Source organism: Thermobia domestica, chromosome 10 (assembly GCF_964235325.1).
Source record: "Thermobia domestica chromosome 10, izTheDome1.hap1.1, whole genome shotgun sequence".
In the NCBI taxonomy this organism is placed as follows: domain Eukaryota; kingdom Metazoa; phylum Arthropoda; class Insecta; order Zygentoma; family Lepismatidae; genus Thermobia; species Thermobia domestica.
Window position 1 is genome coordinate 62,958,245 of NC_137463.1, and position 22,092 is coordinate 62,980,336.

The 22,092-nt window shown below is 33.7% G+C and overlaps 1 long non-coding RNA gene across 3 annotated transcripts in view; it reads right to left on the reverse strand.

The window, feature by feature from the left end:
• The window catches only part of LOC145661996 (uncharacterized), a 190,124-nt gene that overhangs the window by 17,287 nt on the left and 150,745 nt on the right, over positions 1-22,092 (reverse strand). Inside the window, exons 1-2 of one of the 3 annotated variants that reach the window (XR_014126938.1) lie at positions 16,843-16,989; positions 10,761-10,952 (exon numbers count right to left, since the gene is read on the reverse strand). The exons of 1 other annotated variant lie outside the window; for it this stretch is intronic. This is a non-coding gene — a long non-coding RNA (uncharacterized LOC145661996). Of the gene's footprint in view, positions 1-10,760; positions 10,953-16,842; positions 16,990-22,092 lie in introns of those variants that run through there. One more of the 3 variants, XR_014126935.1, reaches the window with a different exon arrangement.

Genomic DNA, 22,092 nt, shown 5'->3' on the forward strand with positions numbered 1-22,092 from the left:
TAATTTGGTCTATGGTCGTTTGCATTTCAAGCCATGGAATGATGAAAGAAAATGAAATTGAATTTGACAAAATTTATTATCCCAATCCTTCAAAATTTCATACGTTCTTGGTTTTATGTGAGTACTTTATACTCCAAGATGTCAACGTCTGCAGATACAGAGCATAATTAGGTCTCAATGCCAACTGCATCTCATTAGTTGCATTTCAAACTTCTAAAATGTTCTCTTGTTTCAGAACTACTTTCTAGTCTGATAAATTACGACTGTTGTTGTAGGTAATGTAAGAAAACAATAAATCAACTTAGAACTTGGGGAAACGAGAAAGTCCTCAAACAAACTACAGTAAAATATGAATGGACAACAAATGGATACTTAATGTTTGGTGCTTATTTCGTGAGCATTTGTTGATTAGGTTCCTGAGTATTTTGTTGAATATGATTTTATATTTCTAACCACAAAAGACGCGCAATATTTTTAGAACTGTTTTCTTAATAAAATTATCACAAATTGTGTGATTGTCGACGTCAAATCTAACCCCAACTCCTTACCGTTATTGTCATATGTTACAAAGCATGTTTCGGTGTTCGTGGTGATTTCATACAACTTTAAGGAAATATTACAGTTCTGTAATATTAGAAGCCATGATTAGTTTCAATGAACGTTATTGTTTCTTTCATTTTTTGTACTCCTATTTGCGTGTATCTTCCTGTTTTTTTCTGTACTAGACTTTAGTTCTTCTCAGTACGGTTTACGTTTCCCTATTCTGTATCACTTGAGAGTAACACACCATGCAAAACTTGCTTTCGTCTTTAAGTTTTACACAGCATTGTATTCATCATAACTGCAAAGAATTGAGCATTTATAGTTCTCAGTATTTTAAAATATTAGGTATGAATTAATTTTGCAGAAACTCGAAATTGCTTTCTAAATAACTGAGTTTGCCTTTTGCTTCATTGGGTAGCATCATTCTTTCAAGATCACATGGCCATTTACAACAGAAGCAATGATTTTATTCTTTTAACGACACCAACATCACAAAAAAGAAGTTTTTAAAATGTTTCTTTAAATCTTAATCCTGAATATGTTTAATTTGTTTTCTTGCACACAACAAGATATGACATGAATCAAAGGCAGCTGCAGACTCTTGCGGACTGCTTGAAACTGCATTTACCAGTATTTAACTGGTAATTTATCTCACAGAGCTTTAAATTGTGTAGTATGTAGATCATATTATTAATTACTTCGAAATCTTTAAGTTTTACGTCCCACGATTATGCCGGTTAGGCTAAAGGAGACGGTGATTATGAGAGATGAGTGAAATGGTGGAATGAAGAAAGTGGGAGGAAACGGGAGAACCCCGAGAAAACCCACGAGCACGGTGTTTGTCCACCACAAAGTTCACTTGGCGGAGGCTGGGATCGAACCCGGGACCCCAAGCACCAGAGGTGAACGCTCTACCACTGAGCCACCGCGCCCCCTTAATTACTTCGAGTTTAACACAGATATCGCTCGTGATCATATGATTTAGGTTACGTAAATTCCCATTATATTTTCTGATTGGAAATCTTTACTCATATTCTGCTACAGTGTTCCAAACGTGGATTAATTACTCGTAGGAGGTTGGATGCTTAAACTAGCAAATGCCATATTATTAAACTAATGTTAAAGTATGTTTACACTATTTTAAAGTATGTTTATTTACGTATGTATAAATACAAATAAATTCAAATATTAATCAAGAAATAGTTTTCTAATTGAGGCAAATACATTTGCCATTATTGGCAATATTTATATGTCTGAACTAATACTAAAGAAAACACAGCTGAAAGATCAAAAACTAGTTTTATTTGAACTCCTTTTGTTGATTACAGAAATGTGAAAATATTTTATGATTGTTTTCTATTTCTTCGGTCTCGCTGTCTTCGGATCTGCTGCCAATCATGCATGTCTGTTCTGCTCTGCTACCGCTACCACGTTGATCAATGTAGTTAAACCCATTATAGTTGTTAAGATTCGTAGATGATTTGAAGTCAACTCAAGGACTGGGTTTTATATAACTATCCTAGAAATATAAAATTCAATTTAGCGATTTGCTCAATGAAGTCGTAACATTTGCACGCTACGGCACAATGAAATAATATTCTTAGCATAATGTGTGCATGGATGTTCTCAACAGCGTCATTGGATTAGTATTACCTTAGAAAAGTTTACACTGCTTGCACACTGATGAAGGTGGAAACAAATGCAAAAGATCATTATGTATCAATAATATCGATATGCTCATTATATGCAAGTGTACACAAGTGCTTCCTAATAAATGTGCGTTGTTAGTGTACTTGATGGCGACAAATCGTTCCTCGAATATGATATATACACAAGACATTTAATCATATTAGTGATGCGCGTATATAACCAACTGTCAGTCGAGTACCGCATGCTGCGATGATTTGGCCACGACTTTGAATTTATCTCAAACTTTATCCATGGCATTCATGTTGATACCGGAGCTCAGTAACGGGTACAAACGTTTCCATATCTAATATACTATTACATATTCTGAACAACAACATGGATTCATCGGTATCTTTGCTACATCCCAGAATTGATTTTTAACAGAATCCGCAAGTTATTAGACTATAATTGGAGCCTGAATTCCATCGTATTATGCTAGTAGCTCAGTTGGGTTCGTCCCAACATATCCAACGATAACTGCAGAAGCACACTCTTCCAATGTTCATCGTTGAATATAATGGAAACTAAACGGCTGATATGATAGATATAGTCACAATTGGTAACAATACACAACTGTGGTTTTATGCAGTGATGAAGGCTACACAACAAACACTGTCTCAGAAATGTCTGATGTCTAGATGCAAATCTAATTTTCTTCCTTCAAACAACCTAAGCGCTATTTTTCAAGGAAAACTACTATGCAACATGTATCAAGAATAGGAAAACAAAGTTGCTTTACTGAAATACTGAGTTGCTATGGTATCATTCAATCATTCGTTAATCCAATGGTAACAAACAACTGCTATCTAATTTGATACAGAATGGCAGTAGTTAGTGTCATTATGTTGGTTAATAACCAATAACGGGACAGAGATTTGCTCTGTAATATTTCCAAAGCATTAGATTTAACAGTTCAGCTATAGTGCTTCTTCCTTTAAAACATATAACATTCATACCACACGGATTTATCAAAGTTAGAGATGCACATGCCTTCAATTATTCCCATTTGTGCATAATAGCGTAAAGTCACAATCTGTCAGACAATTTACCTTCGTTCCTCGTGTTTTCCTTAGTGTTGTTGTTTTTACGAACAGCAGACAATCAAGACAATTTTTAATTTTGCAGCAGTTTGTATTCTCATACTTGTAAATTAAGCAATAAGAAACACGAAATTCAACTTATGCAATACATACGGAAGAACGATTTATATCGAATTTAGAAATAAGAATAATTTAATTGAAAGAAATTAATTGATTATTTTCTAATATGGTATACAGGAAATCCATAATAGTGATACAAAATTAAACTTATCGGAAGCTATTCCATCAGTTTACATATAATTATTTCTATACTTATTACCTGAAATCTATACGCAGCTTCAAAGCTTATCTACATTAGTAATATTAACAATCATAAACTACAATGATAATGATAGACAATGAAGTAACTCAGTAATATATATCTATAAGGGTACCACCTCGATGCTCCTTAGTGACATCATAAATTCTTTGAAATGGTATACAGGATAACAAGCCACCAAATTCAATCTCAGAAGATCGCTATAGAGACAAAGATGGTAACAACTATCTAAGCTCACTTGGTAAAACATTCAAATTTCATCTCTAACAAATTCTTATGAGATATATTTTAATTATATCAACAAATTCACATGTGAACAATGTAGTAAAGTATATTAAATGACATACGTGCAGTTAAGAGTTGAAAGTTATTCCCTACGTGCCAAATAACGATACTGTACACGCTCCTTTATCAAAGAGTCAGTACATGTCATCGACAATCAAATATGAGGCACTTAATTACTTTAAACTATAACATTAAATCACTGTATGAAATGTTAATTTATATATATATATATATATATTAATATATATATATATATATATATATATATATATATATATATATATATATATATATATATATATATATATATATATATATATATATATATATATATATATATATATATATATATATATATCATACTATGCTAATCGTTGTTAATCGAGTATTCTTTCATGCATTAGACAAGTATGTTTTATTGTTCGAATCAACGCTTTGCTCTTTTTATATATTACTGAACACCTTCTCCCTCATACAGTTATATATTCGAAATTGTAAGAAATGTGGATACTACGATGTCGGTAGTGGGCAACCCTGTGTACGTAAGATTTCTTAGTAATTTTAAGATGTTCTTCATTTGTTTTATTTTATCAATTATCAACTACCATTCTTAGCCTACAGGATACACACCTGGTTCGCTGAATTAAAGAGTTCGTGTCATTTTTGTCCATTAGATATTAGTGTATTTTAAATTTCTCCACTGCTCATGAAATCAAATCATTTGCACCACCGATTATTCATTAAATTGAGAATTTCAATTCCACTCTATTTTCTGGTGCAATACGAAACAAAACGTATATATTATTTTTTGTAAAGAATTAGCTGTTTGGAATATCATCAATATAATGGTATGTATAAGTTTCAATAACTGTTTTATTCTCCGCAGCTGGCAATCTTCTTTTTGCTTATTTTTTCTTAGATTGAGGAATTTGTGACAAGGCAATATACTGTATGCCAAAGGGCAGTTTTACAACTAGTTTCAGTTAGAGAAATAAAGTTGCTCTGAATATGATTGGTTATCTTGCTAACGAACATAATACTTTTATAAGGTAAGCCTCCATATCATTAGAATACACCAAATGAATCCGAAGAAAACTAGCTTCGTATAGACCTTGAAGGATAATATTCAAGATAAAAAATACAACATACGCCCGAACTTAATGTAGTAACGAAAATGTGCCACTGTTGTAATCCGTATTTAACGTGTTATTTGATTTCCCAGAATGTCGTTTATGTTTTACAATATAAAAGTACTACTTGGAGAAGTCGTTTTTAATTAACAGCAAATATCCGTGCAATGTACCACTTATAAGCACAAGAGGTATGTATTTTCAAAACAAGTTCAAGGTTAAATTTCAGAAGAGGTGTATTTCCAAGAATATTCTGTTTACCTTAGCTCTCTATTCTGAAGGTGAAAGGTCAAAGCTAAATATAGTGTCGTTGACGTGTGTTACTTTAATTGTTTGATTTATATTTTGGCATACAGCCATTTGTTCCTTTGAACCCTTTAGTTTTGGAATTCCTAAATGCTTTTATTTTACGTATATAGATATTCTTATCTAATTTTGGGAATGGTGTGTTGAGCTATGGTAATGTATAGCTTTGGGTTTTATGTTTCATTAGCTCAAAGTTTGGAATTGAAAGTTTGAAGAATGTATACTTGTACTTTTCTAACTTTAGGAGTGCCTAACTATACCCGTTTGAGGTTAGCATTTTCGATAGTGTCTATAAACAAACCTTTCTTTGTTATATGATATATTAAACACATATCGGTTACAAATCTCTGAAGTAAAATATAAAATTACATCTATTTATATTTATTAGCTGTAATTCAATGACTAGAGTGTTTGTGAGATATCTCGGGGGAAAATGTGCATGTTAGTCTAGAAAGTAGTTTTAATTTGCTAAGTAATTAATGTATAATTTTTGAGTTCCAATTATACAGTCAGCCACGATAGAAACTCTATTTAAATCTGTTTTGTAGTTAATATTGGAATGCGGTATTTAAACGTGTTTATACTTTCGATTTAGATTTTCAGAATATTGAAACTGTTACCACATTATTGTAGGAATTCTTATATTCTGTTAATTGTGTGAAAATATATTAAATTAGAAAAATAATAAACATTCCCAGTGGTTAATGTGTGTGTTGTAAATGGTGTTTAGTTTAAGGTCCCATAATTGATAGTAATTGATAAATATATTTAGTATTTGAGTTCTATTTGAATTGGCTTCTCGCTGAAAATGAACCTCAAAGTCACATCTGGGTATCACGAGCAATTTCATTTGATTTGTTAAGTAGTGGTGTACAGATTAGTTTGTGTTTGCAGCTTCTGGCTACCAGAAGAACAGGATTGTATATATTTTTGACCAAGTAATCTAAATATGTTGTCAAAATATATTCAAAGATGTATATTTAGCATTACTGTCTTAGTTTGAAGTTACAGTAAACCTTTTGATATTTACCGAACTAAGTATTCACACTTTCGTTCAGAGAAATTGTCGTTCTAAGCTTAGTTTCAAAATTTCCTCCGTATTACTAAACTTTTAATGAAGGCATACATCCTCTCGTTATTTTGCAATCTTCATGGCGTAAATATTCATTATAAGCCTATATGTCTTATGCTATTCTGGAAATGAAAGTGTGATGCTGTGTGATGCTATCTAGATAAGGATAATTGTCATAATTCGACACACAATAATTTTAATTTGTACTATTAGAGTTGTTATATTTGATGACGAAATAAGCCTCCGTCTTCACTAACGTAGTTGTTTCAAACACTTAAGAATTATTTAAAAAAATATATTTTGAATACTAAAGTTCCACAGATGACAGGAAAATGAAAGGAAGAAAACCATTCATTCTAAGATTAAAATCGTATAAAACCGCCGTTAGTTAATACAGTATATAAGGAAAAATTGTTGTTTTCGCATTTCCAGCTGATTTTCACATAAAGTAATCTATTTTTCTCGTCTCTCATTTCATTTTCATTAAGTGTGTATTTCCTGAGTTTTATTCTAAAAATTGCTTATTGCCGTCTCCTATCTCTCATTGTACTGCTCAAGTTGTTTAGTTGTGCATTTGGTAGGTCCACAATAAAATATTTAAACAGAGATTAGCAATTAGTTTCCAACGTCGAAAGTTCACGTTGTAACGTTACTTAAGTTTTATAGGTACCATCTGCTTACCATCTTAACCGAAGTAAATCTGTGAAATTTTTAAGTCATTGCGTTATGCGTTTTCAATTTGCCAAATAATATATTAAAATGACGCAGTATATTTCGATAAGTAAGAATTTCGTAGATTTATCGTATTAGCACGAACACATCCAATAGTATGTAAGTTCAAAAAAGACATTATTAATTTAGAATCCCATGGGGTGGCTACAATTTAATAAACTAGGCTACAATTTAATAAACTGGTGTGGCTAGGATTGATTTATTGAGATCTGGTTTGTTAAGGATATTTAAGTTTTAATGATAATAATGGGGAAACTCATAAATAGGAATTAGAAATTCCTGCTGAAATAACCGTAAGTGGTTTCCAATAACCAACTTAATATTTCTTGGTGCATACTTTGTGGTTCGTTCTGTGCTCAATATAACTTTAACAAAACAAGCGAAATTTTATTTAAATTTGGCGAAAGTAATAATTGTTTAATTTGTATGTATTCTAAAATGAATTATTTAGGCTATACTTATCTAAAGCAAGATATGTTGCAATTACTGTCTTATGTTTTTTGCGCCTTTTTAACATAATCCCAAGCTAATGGTATATTGTGCTATAAAGAATTAAATATTTACGGTTATTTCTTTGATTTTTAATCAGTCTAAAATTGAGCTTCAACTGATTTCTATTCACTGCAAGGACGTAAAAGAGAACAAGATGTTACAAAATTTGGTTACAAAATGCCACCGAAATTGGTGTCACAGAAATTATTTTCGTACCTGTTTGAAAATTTAATAAACAATAATGCAAAAACAAGACATCTTCAGACTGCAATGTGGTTTAAAGATTCAATCAGACTGCACGTCATATTGATAGTATATCCGATAGTAATTTAGGGTTTTAACAACATTAACTTCTTACAAAGTTAAGTCAACCATTTGAATTACTGCAATATACTCACGATGATATATTCAATCAAGATAAATCTATTGAATAGTGTACAATTACGTATTAAGATGATTCCCGACAATGTGGCTATCTGTCTAAGGGCGAAACTGTTGCTGTTAGAATTACAGATGCAATATTGATGTTGAAAAGTTTTGACGTATCGCTTGTTGTAAAAATAGCACAAATTAAGATATTAGGGAATCAGCCTAAATTTAGTGTAAAATATCCTATAACAAAGATGCTGGTAAAAACATAGAGTTTACCGCAGGGTGTTATGGGTACGACACTTCCAGATCTGTTTTCTGGAATAGTGCCTAAACGTATTATTATTGGTTTCGTTACTAATGCTGATTTCAATGGTAGTTTAAGGCCAAATCCTTTTAATTTTAAGCACTTCAGTATGAGCTTCTTTACATAATATGTTGACAAAACGCCTGTTCCGTCCAAACCAATACAATCAGATTTGGATAATAACCTGTATCTGGAAACATATTCTACGGTATATACAGCGTCTGGTATTTATTATTCTAATCAAGATAATGATATTTTGCTGCCAAATATCCTAATGGTTTATACTTTCAAAGCATTTGATTTATCTTCCGATTCTATTGTTAGTGCAGCATTCCAAACTAGCCCACAAAGTGAAGGAAGTGTACGTTTAGAGGTTCATTTTAACCAGGCGCTGGCATCTCTTGTATCTGCCATTATTTACAGTGAGTTATCTTCAGAACTAGAAATTGATATCCAAAGAATACTATATATTGATTAAGCATCTTAAATACACATCTACGTTATGAACCATTACAACAAAATCTATCCATTGATCATTATATCGGTGTATACGCTCCAAATCAATTACGACACTTATTCACATTTAATGTAGAGATAATTATAAACTCTGATTCTAGTGATAAATCTGGTGAACATTGGGTTGCCATTTATATTTCAAACTCAGGGGTTGATGAATATTTGGATAGTTACGGCCTTCCACCGTATACATCATATCATACAAGGTTTCTAAAACGCAATTTTTTATTTTATACATGTAACAATAGACGTATTCAATTAGATTTATCTCAATTTTGTGGGCATTACTTTTTCTATATTTAGTATGTTGTGCGTCTGGTTATTCACTACAGCATTTCTTAAATAAATTCTCAACTTCCACCATTAATACTAATAATCTCATACGTTATTCCTCTATGACACACACACACACACACACACACACACACACACACACACACACACACACACACACACACACACACACACACACATACACACACACTCACACACACTATATACCACATGAGATCCGACTGGGAATCGAGCCGTGGCTTTAGCCACGAAGGAACTCACGAAAATTACGTTGTCTTCGTATAACACACATGGCAAAAAATCGTACCAAAGATTTCTTGCTGAAAACGCTTGCCCTCTACAACCGATCTTAATTTATAACTCTGAAGCAATCTTTATTCTTTACAAGTTATACGCACATGTAAGTTTGAATTATCTCATGTAACATTCGACGTTATATTCTTCTAATCAAAAACTATAGGTGCTTCCTTGCAACATGTGAGGTTTGGATAAAAGTTAAATATAGGAATTCTTTATCACAAAACTCATACAATTTTGCCATAATGATGTTTTACATTTGTCTGAAAATAATTAGTTTCTTATTTTTTAAGATTCCAATACTCGTAGAAAAAGATTAGTCAAAGATGTATCACATTATTCTGTATTCCCTTTCATCATTCTGTAAATACTTGCTTAGGAATTGTTTTCTCTAGAAAAGAATATAACAAGTCTTCCTCTAATATGTTGTTCACTAATGCACACATCAAGTGGTTTAAAATAAATGGATTCTGATAGCACTTGTTCTTAAAACGATGTCGATAAACTGTTCACTGTTCGTTGTATGTGTAAGACGGTGTTGAACCAGGTTGGTAAATTCTGGTATTTACTGATATTTGTCTTATTGTTTAACAACTTTCATAATTAATATATAGAGAAGAGTGGTGATAAATATTGAAGATATTTTTGTTACATATTCTATCCTTGGTGCGTGCAACACCAAGAAACATGATTAGCTCTTAAACCTGAAAGAAAAAGTGTATCCTTTTTTGCCTTTCATTTAGCATGCGACCTGTGATGTCAAAAACAAAACAGTGAAGGTATTGAAAGTGCTCCGTGACACTGTTTTAATTTCAATGATCCTCCGTTTTCTCACCTCATTTTGTAATATCATAATAGTGTTAGTTTCGTACTGCTAAGCTTTGGCTTTGTAAACTACGCCCTTGATGTTGAAATAGCATGGTTAAGTTCACCTTGGAACTTCTGGCTTGTATTAACACAGCATTTTATTATTACCATAAATTTTTGCTGTATACAGAATCAATGTAAGAGATTTCATTAATTGGACAAATTTAAATACGGGCATTAGGAGGGGAGAAAATTATGAATTACTTCATTCTATCTTATACATAAGTAATTATGAATTCCTATGGACTAATCAGAAATATTAGTTTCCTTTAAAAGAGTGTACAAAAATTTGGTGCTAAAACAGATGATTTATTATAGTTCATAACTTATGTCTAAAAATCGCATTTGGCATACGCGTCAGAGGTATGATTTTTTTGGTATTGTTGAATTATTTAGCAGGGTTACAGAAAAATAAATATATATATATTCTAGACTAAAAATATTAGAATTCAAAATGTTGTGAATTCTCACTGAATTTATTTTATTTTCTATTAGGCTACAAAGTAGTAATTAAAATCAAATGTTCACGTCTTCACATACAATTTCACTGAAATTAATTTTTAATATTAACATTGGTAACTTGGTTTGCTTTATTATTATATCCTTTTTGGTCTAAATACTGATGTACTTCAATGTGTCCGTGAGGATGTTCTTCTGCATTACAATAAGTTGTATATGGCTTCAGGAAGAAGTCCTGAAAATAAATGACGTTACAAATATTAAACAGGAAAGTATTTTTAAAAAAATATCAATTCATTCACTTGAAATGCTAATATTTAAGTTAATGTAAGAGTACTTATACAATATTTTCCAAATTTCCTTTCTTTAAGTTCAGTTTATCGCCTATTAAGTTATAAAATTCTACCTCTAATTACTTTGTGTGTTATAGTGTAAAATACAATGAAGGGTAGCATTCTGGAAGTTGATGTTGTCATTCCGAAACATTTTTGCCGGCGGTGATCTTCTTTTTTTGCATCAAACATAGAAATAGTTAGTGAAAAAGGGGAGAATCTTAGTTGATAAACTTTATATAATTTATGTTTCAGTATGTGGTGCTTGGGCAGAAATCTGCATTTTAATTTGTGGTTTAAACCCAAGGCTAGATCACTCAGCTTAATGTATCTTGTTTTATTTTTAGTATAAATATTTTAAATTAAAGAAACTTTCCATTAAAATAATAATGAAGTACTTAGTCCATGATAATATAAACTAGTCATACATACTTTATAAAACCCAATTTTTGTAAGGTACATTATATATTTTTTAAAACTATTGTGCCGAATGTAGGCATGGCGGCGTGCTGGTCATTTAAAGACATGCCTGTGTGAGGCAGAGAGTTATATGCTTGTTACACATTATCATTCCATTTGCATACATTTACGGCTCAAGTAAATGAATATTTCGATACCTGGCAAGATAAGATTAATAAATTTGGTTTCATATCAAATATGTTCTTCATCAGTGGTGTTCATTATGAACTTAGTTTGCGTAAGATAAACTCGAGTCTATAATCAAATTAATGCCATATTCGTTTAGGCCAATTGCGATTGACTGAGCTTGATGCACTTGCATTTATTGCATTGTCTAAGTAAGGTTATTTTATGGCAATAGCGTAACTAAAGACTTGGGGTAACTCGTAGACCGCGCGAAGTGGAGACTTCTTCTTCATGTTACTATTAGATTAGGTTAAGAATTAGATTTCTAGTCTTATAGTAGCTTTGGCCCTGTTGGAGCGTAATAAAGCCAGAATGTTGTACCTTGGCGATGGTACTACCTGTGGAATATGAATAAGAAATGAATGGAAAAAGATATAGGTACGGAGAATGGAAAAAGAGATCATTATGTTAGGTACTACCCGTTATTTGCTTGGTGTGGAAGAGAAAAGATCAATAAAAGCGATGTCAGTACGGATAGCATGCAATCTATTACATTTTTAAGTGTTACTACCGGTATTCGAACCCATAACAGTTCGGACCAAAGGCGCGAACTTTAGCGAAGACTCCATTATATCTTATATTATTTTATTACCGACAAGAACATACGGAGCACTGGACGATTGTCGCAACTGCCAAGAAGGACATATCAATTCTACAATGACTTGTGAAATTTATCACTATAGATTGGAAACCACCACTGTACACCGATTTAAAACATGATCTACTCTATGCTCCTACCTATATGAGTTATTCTGTTCTAACCTATACGGCTTTGTCCATTTATAGCTAATTGTGGGAAACTGAATAACATTTTATGAAGCTGTAAATACTTGAGAGTGTTCATTTTAATCACTTTAACAACTTCAAATATTTTTAGGTATACCTAACATATCGATTCAGCAGTTTTCCCAGTTTTCCGGGATTTGTATAAAAGTTAATTAGCACTCTACAACTTGAACTCTGAAAACGTCCATTTTTTGGTTATACAAATAGGAAATAGGAAATAGATAAATAATAAATTTAAGAAAATACCACTAGCTGAAAAATATGAAGGCTTATGGCGTTTCACTCATGCATCCACAGTTTTGAATAATTTCTGGTTATAACCTGCTTCTTAGTACTGGACTAAACTTTATATGGTTCCATACTGTATCTGATAGTAGGATGTCAAATATCTTACATATTATTTCATGGGAGATAGTAAGAAACATAGATGAACCATACGCAAAACAGAATTTCAAATATGCTAGAAGTATTAACAGATTTAAAACAAATTCTTGAAAATACATGATTTTTCATTGTTTCTAACATATGATTTTTCATGATTTTTCATTGTTCGACACTTCTTTGCAGCAGAAAAATGCCAATCCACTACATCTGTCATACTTCGACATTTTCCTGATCGCCTTTCTTTCATGGTTAGATATCTTTAACACGCAGTCTAGATCCAGTGTGCATTTACAGTACTTACTAGGGATGATTCCTAGTACCAGGGTAAAATCTATATATCGTCTGAAAGGTATTGCCATGTTAAGTACGAAACCGTTTTCAAATCACGAGCAAACCCACAACTTGCCCCTATAAGGGGCGTTTGTTAGTGCTTGTGACAATATGTATGACATATTCGACAGAATTAAAAATAAATATTAAGACGCATTAGTAAGTGCCTTACCCCAGTAAGTGCCTTACCCTATTATGTCCCTTTTCGGGTTATTGATAGAACGTGATTCGGGCAAGAGTTTGATAATGTCACTTTGCACCCAGACGTTCCCTTTGGTCAGTGTTGCCAACGAATTGTAAATACAATGATGCAGATGGTTTCTCTACCACTTAATGTATATCCATGTAACGTGCTATAAACATCATTCATCACTAGAGAAAACATACTTTGGGCATATTCCTCTATCAAGTACCCCAGTTGGTCAGTGTTGCCAACCAATTGTAAAAATGAGAAGTTGTAAAACAGGTTCCTACGATGAGATGTTCATATATCAAGCTTGCAGAAACATCACACAAGACCATAGCATGACCATTGATCATCTCCCAACCATTCTAGATTGTCAGTGTTGCAAATGAAGTGCAAACACCACAATGTTGCAAATGACGTGCTTGCAATTGAACGAATATATAACAAATGTGACATAAGCAACGTTAAACAATAGAAAACCGCGCATGTGTCACAGTGTAATTATATTAGCCAATGCTGTAGACTTCTTTTTCTTGAATTTTCGCATTGGTTGGCAATACTGCTTAACTGGGGTGCTTGTGAGACTGAGACACTCATACTACATTTTTTATTGTCAAATGTGGGTTATGTCATATTTGTTATATATTCCTTCAGTGGCACGCACGCCACTTGCAACATTGTGATGTTTACTCTTCGTTGGCAACATAGACAGCCTAGAATGGTTGAAAGACGGTCACAATCAACGCTCTATTGCTATAATGATGTTTCTGCCGAGGTGGGTGTATAAACATCTTATAGTACGGAACCTGATTTATACATTCTCATTTTCATCATTAGTTGGCAACCCTGACAAACTGGGGTACTTGAGAGAGGAATAGAGAGGAATAAGTCCACAGTCTATTTTCTCTAGTGACGAATGATGTCTATGGCACGTTGAATGAATATACATTCAGTGGTACAGAACTATCTGCCACATTGTATATACAACTCATTGTCAACACTGATCAAATGAGCATGTCGGGTGCAAATGATATTATCAAACTCTTGTCCGAGTCACGTTCTAGCAATGAGGTAAGAAAGAGCATGATGGGCTCAGGCGCATACGCATTGCGCATCGTAACATTCATTTTTACTTCTGTCGAATATGCCGTACATAGGGTCACAAACATCAACAGACTGACCCCTTATAGGGTTAGGTTGTGGTTTGCCCGTGATTTGAAAACGGTATCGTAGTTCTCATGGCAAGAACTTTCACACGATATATAGGCTTTACCCAGGTAGTTAGTCCCGGTATGGAATCATCCCTAGTTAGAAATGCTAACGCACTGCACCTTCACTGAGTCATTGCATTTCTTAAAAAAATGTTTCGGATAATTTCTAGTTTCAAAAATTAACTCTTTTCAGTTACTGATATTACCGGTAAAATTAAGTTCAGCTAAAGAGAAATGCATAAGTCAGACAGAGTAATTTCTGAGCAGGTGTTCTTCTGAGACATGTTCCTTTCTTTTAACGTCTGCACTCATAAGCGTTATAAAATAAAGCAGCTGCTGGAATAGCCCATGAATTTAATTCATAATGTTAGCAATATTGACAATAATAGATACTGTATATTACTGCATTGTATACAAAATGTTTTGTTAAAAACGTATTGAACTTAATTTACATTTTAAGATTTTGGGTCCCTTACAGTTTGCAGCTCTCCAGTTTGTGGGCTACGCTGGATCATTATTTAAGTGTCTGGTTTAAAGAGAATTTATTTCCTGAGGTAAAAAAAAAGTACGATATTACCCAGCGATCATGGAAACCAAAGACGAGACTGAGGTCTACCGTCCGCTGTCCAACCAACGAATTGATATTTTTCTATTGATTTGAACTAGGATATAAAGTATGGTGCCTTCTCTTGATGAAATATACATTTGCAAAGAATCTTCTTCAGAAGCTGAAGATATCATGACAGTATCACCTTTTCGGGATACGAAATTAGTTGATATTTCGTTCTGAAAAACAAAGTGCTGACATAGCACAAAACGAATTCAACTTAACAAGTCAACTATGTATATGTTTACCGAACACGGAGATGTTCTGTATCCCTCGTATAATTACTCACTGTACTCTTCAAATAAATCACTGGTTCAATATAAAGCACCAACAGTTTCCAGAAATCATTGCATTTCTCTAATTTTTGTAAATGTTTAATAAAAAAGTTTCATGAATTTTGTACTGTCTTAAGGCCTGGAATAACTACAATCAGTAGGGATTAAACCAACCTATTAGTGCAGTACCACGTACACACAAGGTGGGAAAATATTCCATTCTTAGGCGCGGATTTGTTTTAAATTTCATGCGAAAATTACAAGAATATTCCTCTATCTTTCAAAGATTTGTGGCAAAGGGCCGGATCACTTCTTGCAGATGCAACATTTTTTGTTATCTGGAAGTACAATTTATTCATTGTGCACCACATGGAAAAGTATTCAGCAATCATTGTTTGTCTGTTAAAGGCAAACAAAATATGGTATTTGTTTTCGATTCTACTACTAAGCTTACAAATCTTAAATTACGTTATAAATTTTCTAACACACCGCCTTCGTGGCAAACTATGTTTCTATTTGTTGAAGCATTTTAGTTTCTATTTGTATTGATGTCAAGTATTTTGTCTCATTAAAGAAAGTATGCATAAACATGATAATTTGTATTAGGCACCTATTTTCTTAAAGGTGTCTTTGATTGAGGATGTTACTTTTCTGTTTATTCTTTTTAGTTCTAAGAGGTTTGATATCTTAGAACGATCCAAAGCGAATGTTATATTCCCTTTTAGCCAAGTTGAAAATGCAAATGGTTAAATTTGGAAATCGGAGTGCAGAGAATCTCTGAAAATAAATCCAAATGAAGCTTAAGCATTAAGGATCATATTGCTAGACTGGGAGACTTAAAAATATTAACATATTTGTGCATAAAAGATAAAGATATACTAATTCCTGCAATAAATTTGTCGCTCCTTGTAGTTGCGAGAAACTTACTTGAAAGATGAGAAAATATTTTCTCAGCACGAAATCGAAATAAGTCTATAACTTATACTACTACATTTAGGACATTTTGCTAAAACAGGATTAGTGACAAACATATAAAATTGACAACGGAATAATAAAACGAACTGAAGATCCTAAGTAAAAGTGCATATCGGACAGATAGGATTTTGTCCATCTCAAACCAAAGACATTTGCGCTTTTGGTGCTATTTATGATTGTATGACATTTTTTGCTGGTGCATATCTTTGTGAAAAAAACATAATCTTGTAATTCAGCTGACATTAAATTTACTTCCGATGTTTACAGGAAAATATACTTTTGATATTAGATGTAAGTTTCTTGTGTTAATGTGTTCAAAATACCATTATAATAATGTGAAATATATTGTGCTTTATAAGTAGTAGTGAAAAGTAATATTTAAAATTATTGTACCAGGAAAAAGGTTTAGTACGGTGTTCAATTTCGTTGTCTTCTACGAGGTAGATTAAGTGTAAAGTTGATATTTGTTTTAATGCCTTATCCAATTTCTAGTACACTTTATATAATCTTTACATGGTGTCCTTTGTAACGATGAATATCCTTTTCTGTAAAGGCTTTCTGAAATTAAATAATCCATGTTAAACACTAAGTGTAATATTAACAATATCAAACATCAATACATAACTGTATTTCCATTCAGTGGTAAGAAAAGATATCATGATAATAACTTTAATAACGCAGGAAACACATGTCGTACTGAAAGGATCCTATAATGTAATATGTGCCCACAAATTCATTGTAAGCCTATTTATCTGCAACAATTGAACTAAAAATAAGTTACGTTTCAAGGAAACAGTATTTTAAATTCTAAATTTTTGATAGTGTTATTTAACAGTAGTTATTGAGGGTGCAAGTTGATGTTACTAAGATTACAATTCAGTATTTTTTTCAAATGAAATCTTTGAGATTTACGTCCCACGTTTATGCTGGTTAGGCTAAAGGAGATGGAAGTATTTTTAAAGTTTTAAAAGATACCTTGTACAGGGTAATTATAATATAAGTGCCGCTTTTCCCGGCGGTGCAACGGAAGCTGTAATCAACGTATTACATTGAAATTTGGAATATATATACTAATGAGACCATGAGTAAGCGAGTTATGCTAAAAAAATATCAGTTTTCCTTTGCACCACCAGATGAAAATGTGGCACTGTACAGTTAATAAGTACATGGAAATTGTCTTGAATGTATGACTAAGACTATTGTCTAGGTCAAAGAGGTCAAACGTGTGAGATAAATGTAATGCAAACAAAGTCAAGGGCAGGTGATTGCAACACATTATGCAAAGGTAACAAATTTAGGAATAACGTGAGGGTAATAAAATGTAAAACTTTATTTCCATTCAGTGGTAAGAAAAGATATCATGATAATAACTTTAATAACATTTGTGGTGAGAGTGATCAATTTACATAAAATGCTTCACATGGCCCCAAACACATGAACGACATGTTCTATCCGCAAAATTGCGTGCGCCGCAGTTACTCGCAGCAGTTCCGGCGGAATTGTTACGACATGTCGGTTTATGCTGGGTAGTCCCGAGTCCCGAGTTTCCGATTTTCCTGGTAGTCCCAAGTTTTTAAATATCCTCACAGCCAGAAGACTACGAATGTAGATCAGGGAACATTGCTGGTCACGCTAGAAAACAACGGGAAATGATGCGATCAGAAGTGAAGGTAACACGAAACAGATCTTTCACTTAGTGATCGATGTGTTGTGTTGCCCGTCTTGCATGAAAAATCGTCTCCAAAGTTTTGTACCTGTAACGCAGGAAACACATGTCGTACTGAAAGGATCCTATAATGTACTGATGCCACGGTACATGTAAAAACTCCTCGGTGTGTCATCTGCTCAAAGAAAACCGGACCAATAATGAAAGTTCCTGTGAACCCACACCACACAGTCACGAAAGCAGAGGGTAATGGATGTTCCCGTACCACATGGGAATTATCAGAACAGCATACCCGGCAGTTTGGCGTGTTCACTGCCCTTTCTGGTGAGATAAGTCTCATCAGTCCACAGGATACCTTACGGTTACATCTTATCCATGGGATGGCCGATTCTCGTGGCACTGCCCGAGGAATGGTAGCAAAATATGGAGCTCGAGCTGTGTGATTCACAACAGCTGCAGCAATCTCGCCAACAACCTCGTCTCAATGGGTCGTCTTGATCTTCCTGGCGCCACAAACAACATACACTCGTCTAGAATTTCAGTAAAATCTTCTTTAAATATTGATAGCGGTCCTGTTTTCATTCCATTCAGACTCCGATATCTCCTCAATACTGCATTGTAATTGCTACAATTCTGATAGATCAATTTTACTAACAGTGCACTGTCTCTCTTATCGATAGCTATACTGTTCACGAGATTGAGACTAGGTCCGAGCTCGCGTGTGTTACACCCTAAACAGGGCCACATTTCATTTGGTGGCGTAATATAGAACCAATATCTTTTCACAGCATAACTCGCTTTTCCATGGTCTCATTAGCATATTTACCGAATTTCAATGACTATAGCTCACGATGTGTTGATTGTAGCTCACGCTAGATCACCGTGAATAGCACCCTTGTAAACCTGGCCCCGCCACCTCTTGATACAAACGATTTCCGCATATCAACAAAAAGTACTTCGTGTGTACCAGTTCGTACTGCAATTATTTTTGTTTGTACTGTAGGCTACTGCAATATCAGAAATTAACAAAACAAAGTGGGGGCAGGTTCACGCAGCCCCCACAATATCCTAGGGTCGATTTCATTGGCTCATCTGAAATACTTTGGTTTGTACCGGATTGTACAGTAATTTGTTTCATTTGTACTGTATTATATTATGAAAAATTAACGGAACAGAATGGGGGCTCAGATCAAACAGGTCGTCAAATCAGGGCTAAATACACCAGGTACATATTACTTTTGTGTATCATATGAAAGTTCTTGTTTAGTACCAGATTGTACAACACTGAGTTTTAGTTTAACCATAACAGATTATGGCAAAATTAAGAAAACAAAATTGGAGCTAAGTGAATCTGGCATCCAACCGATTCAATAAGCTCATTTGAAAGACTTTCGCTTGTACCGGATTGCACCGCAGTTTGTTTTGTTTGTGCCGTCCTAAATTATGATAAATTAACGGAACAAAATGGATCCCAGTTCAAAACGGTCGTAAAACCAGGACTTAATACACCGGATATACACGACTTCTGTATGTCAGATGAAAGTACTTGGCTAGTACCCAATTTTACCGCAAAGAGTTTTTGTTTAACCATAATAGATTGTGATAAATAAGGATAAAAAAATGAGGGGTTGCGTGAACTAGAGTTGGAGTGGGTCAGTAAGTCGTGGGTCAACAACATGTGACCCACTGTGGCCCACCATCCACCATGACCCACTGCGACCCACCGACTCACTCTCACCTATCGACCCACTCTACTCACTGCATTGTAGACAGTATATTCTGAACACCGGTGAATTTGTCTACGTTTTACTTTCAAAGATTTCATTTCCCTTCCTTTTCCATTTGTTTCTGTCTACTTGCCTGAAATGATTATATCTAAGTGAAAAAAGAACTCCAGGCACTTTAGAATATTGATATTTGTAACTGTAATAATAGCAATAGGAATTATACTACTACTAGGCTTTCTAAGCACACAGTATGTAAATTTTTAGAGGTGCTAACTACTGGAAAAATACGTTTATGAATCACTGAAACAAATTATTACATAAAAAGTTGAATGTAACTATATGTGCGTGATCAACACGACCAAATAGGAAAGTCAAATGAATTGATTTTAAAAAAAATATAATTTGTTCTTAATCCAAACTGGGAGGTTATCATATCACTTTCATTATAGCACATACCCTAATTTGTACTGTAAGCTTAAATACACGGACATCTTAAGTTTGGATTGTACTCATGTTTACATGGAAAATTGTACACATTTTTTCCTTTACATTGGTCTACGTACCTTGATTTAAGTTTCAAATCTCATTATTTTTTACACTAAAAATATCGATAATTCAACAACAAAATAATTATACTATGATAATTTAATTGAAATTCACCGTAGTTTGGCTTATGACAAACACTTTACCATTTTACATCGTAAAGACCAGATCCATCGTTATTGTAACAGAGCGATTGACCGTAGAAATTCAAACTCCGATTAGTGATTACTTCACAGCCTTGTTTTATTACAGGTGTAAACTCTTTAGTTGGTAGAGAAGATTCCACGTATCATTTGTGAGAGTTTCTGACGATGGACTTTGGTGTATTAGAGTAGGTCACAGCAGGTAAGAGTGGTTCATGGTGGGTGATGGGTCATAGTGTTTCGTGGTGGGTGGTTGTTCAGAGTGGGTCACAGTGAGTGGTGAGTCAGTGGGTCGTTGATCAAGTTTTAATTGACCCACGCCACATCTTTTGTGAACCTGAAGGCCTCACGTACCGTTACACACAATTTAATCGGTTCATTTGAAAGATTTTCGTTTGTACCAGATTGTACTGTAGTTTGTTTTATTTTTACCGTCATAGGTTATGATAAATTAGCGGAACAAAATGGGTGCCCAGTTCAAACAGATAGCCAAATAAGGACTTAATGCACCGGGTGCATATGGCTTGTATACCATTATAAAGTACTTTGTTAGTACTGGATTGTACCTCAATGAGTTTTAATTTAACCATAGTAGTTTATGATAAATTTAGAAAACAAAATTGGGGCTGTGTGAACCTCTCCTCTTCACCTCCCGGCACAAACGATTTAATCGGCTAATTTGAAAGATTGTCGTTAGTACCTGATCGTACCACACTTTTTGTCGTTTGTACCGTCCTAGATTATGATAAATTAACGAAACAAAATGGGGCAAAGTTCAAGCAGACAGTAAAATCAGTATTTAGTACACAGGGTACACATGAGGTTTGTATAACAGATGAAAGTACTTAGTATCGGATTGTAGCACAATCAGTTTTAGTTTAACCCTTTGAGACACAAGAAATCTTTGGCGTTCTTCTACATTTTCAATTAATTACTTATTGCTCAAAAACTCTTTACCCGATTGATATGGTTAATGCTGTGTGTTTTAGATGAGATATGTGGCTGTTTTGTGGTGTAAGGTACATTGCAGTGTTGCCAAGGGAAGGTAAGTTATTGAGGAAAATGTAGAGCAACAATTTACAAATAATTCCCTAACCGAATGTCAAGATCCTTTGTAGCCACATGAGATGATCCAGCCATGGCTGTTGCCTCATGAGTCGAAGACACCTTTAAAAATCTCGGGTGCGTTTGCAACGTAAAATGAAAACTTGAAGTCGCTAGGTGCCATAAAAAGAGACAAAGATAAAATTCTCTCTCATCATACACATGAAATTTTGGCACTTTTTACACCTCGCAAGCAAAAATCAACAGATATCCAGGAGCTACAGCTTCCCTAATTAAACTATTGAAAATTTTTATAGTGCGTTCTGTAGAAGAAGAAGGCTTTCAGATAGTGGTATGGGTTTCCAATGTAGTCAGCAAGAGGGAAATAATAGATGGAAAGAGGGAAATTTTCCAATTTTTAAAACCTAAAATAGGGAATTAAAATTTTCTGTAACTGGAAACATTTCTACCAGACAGACACAAACTGTCTTAAAATAAACCTTAGTACCTGCTAATATAT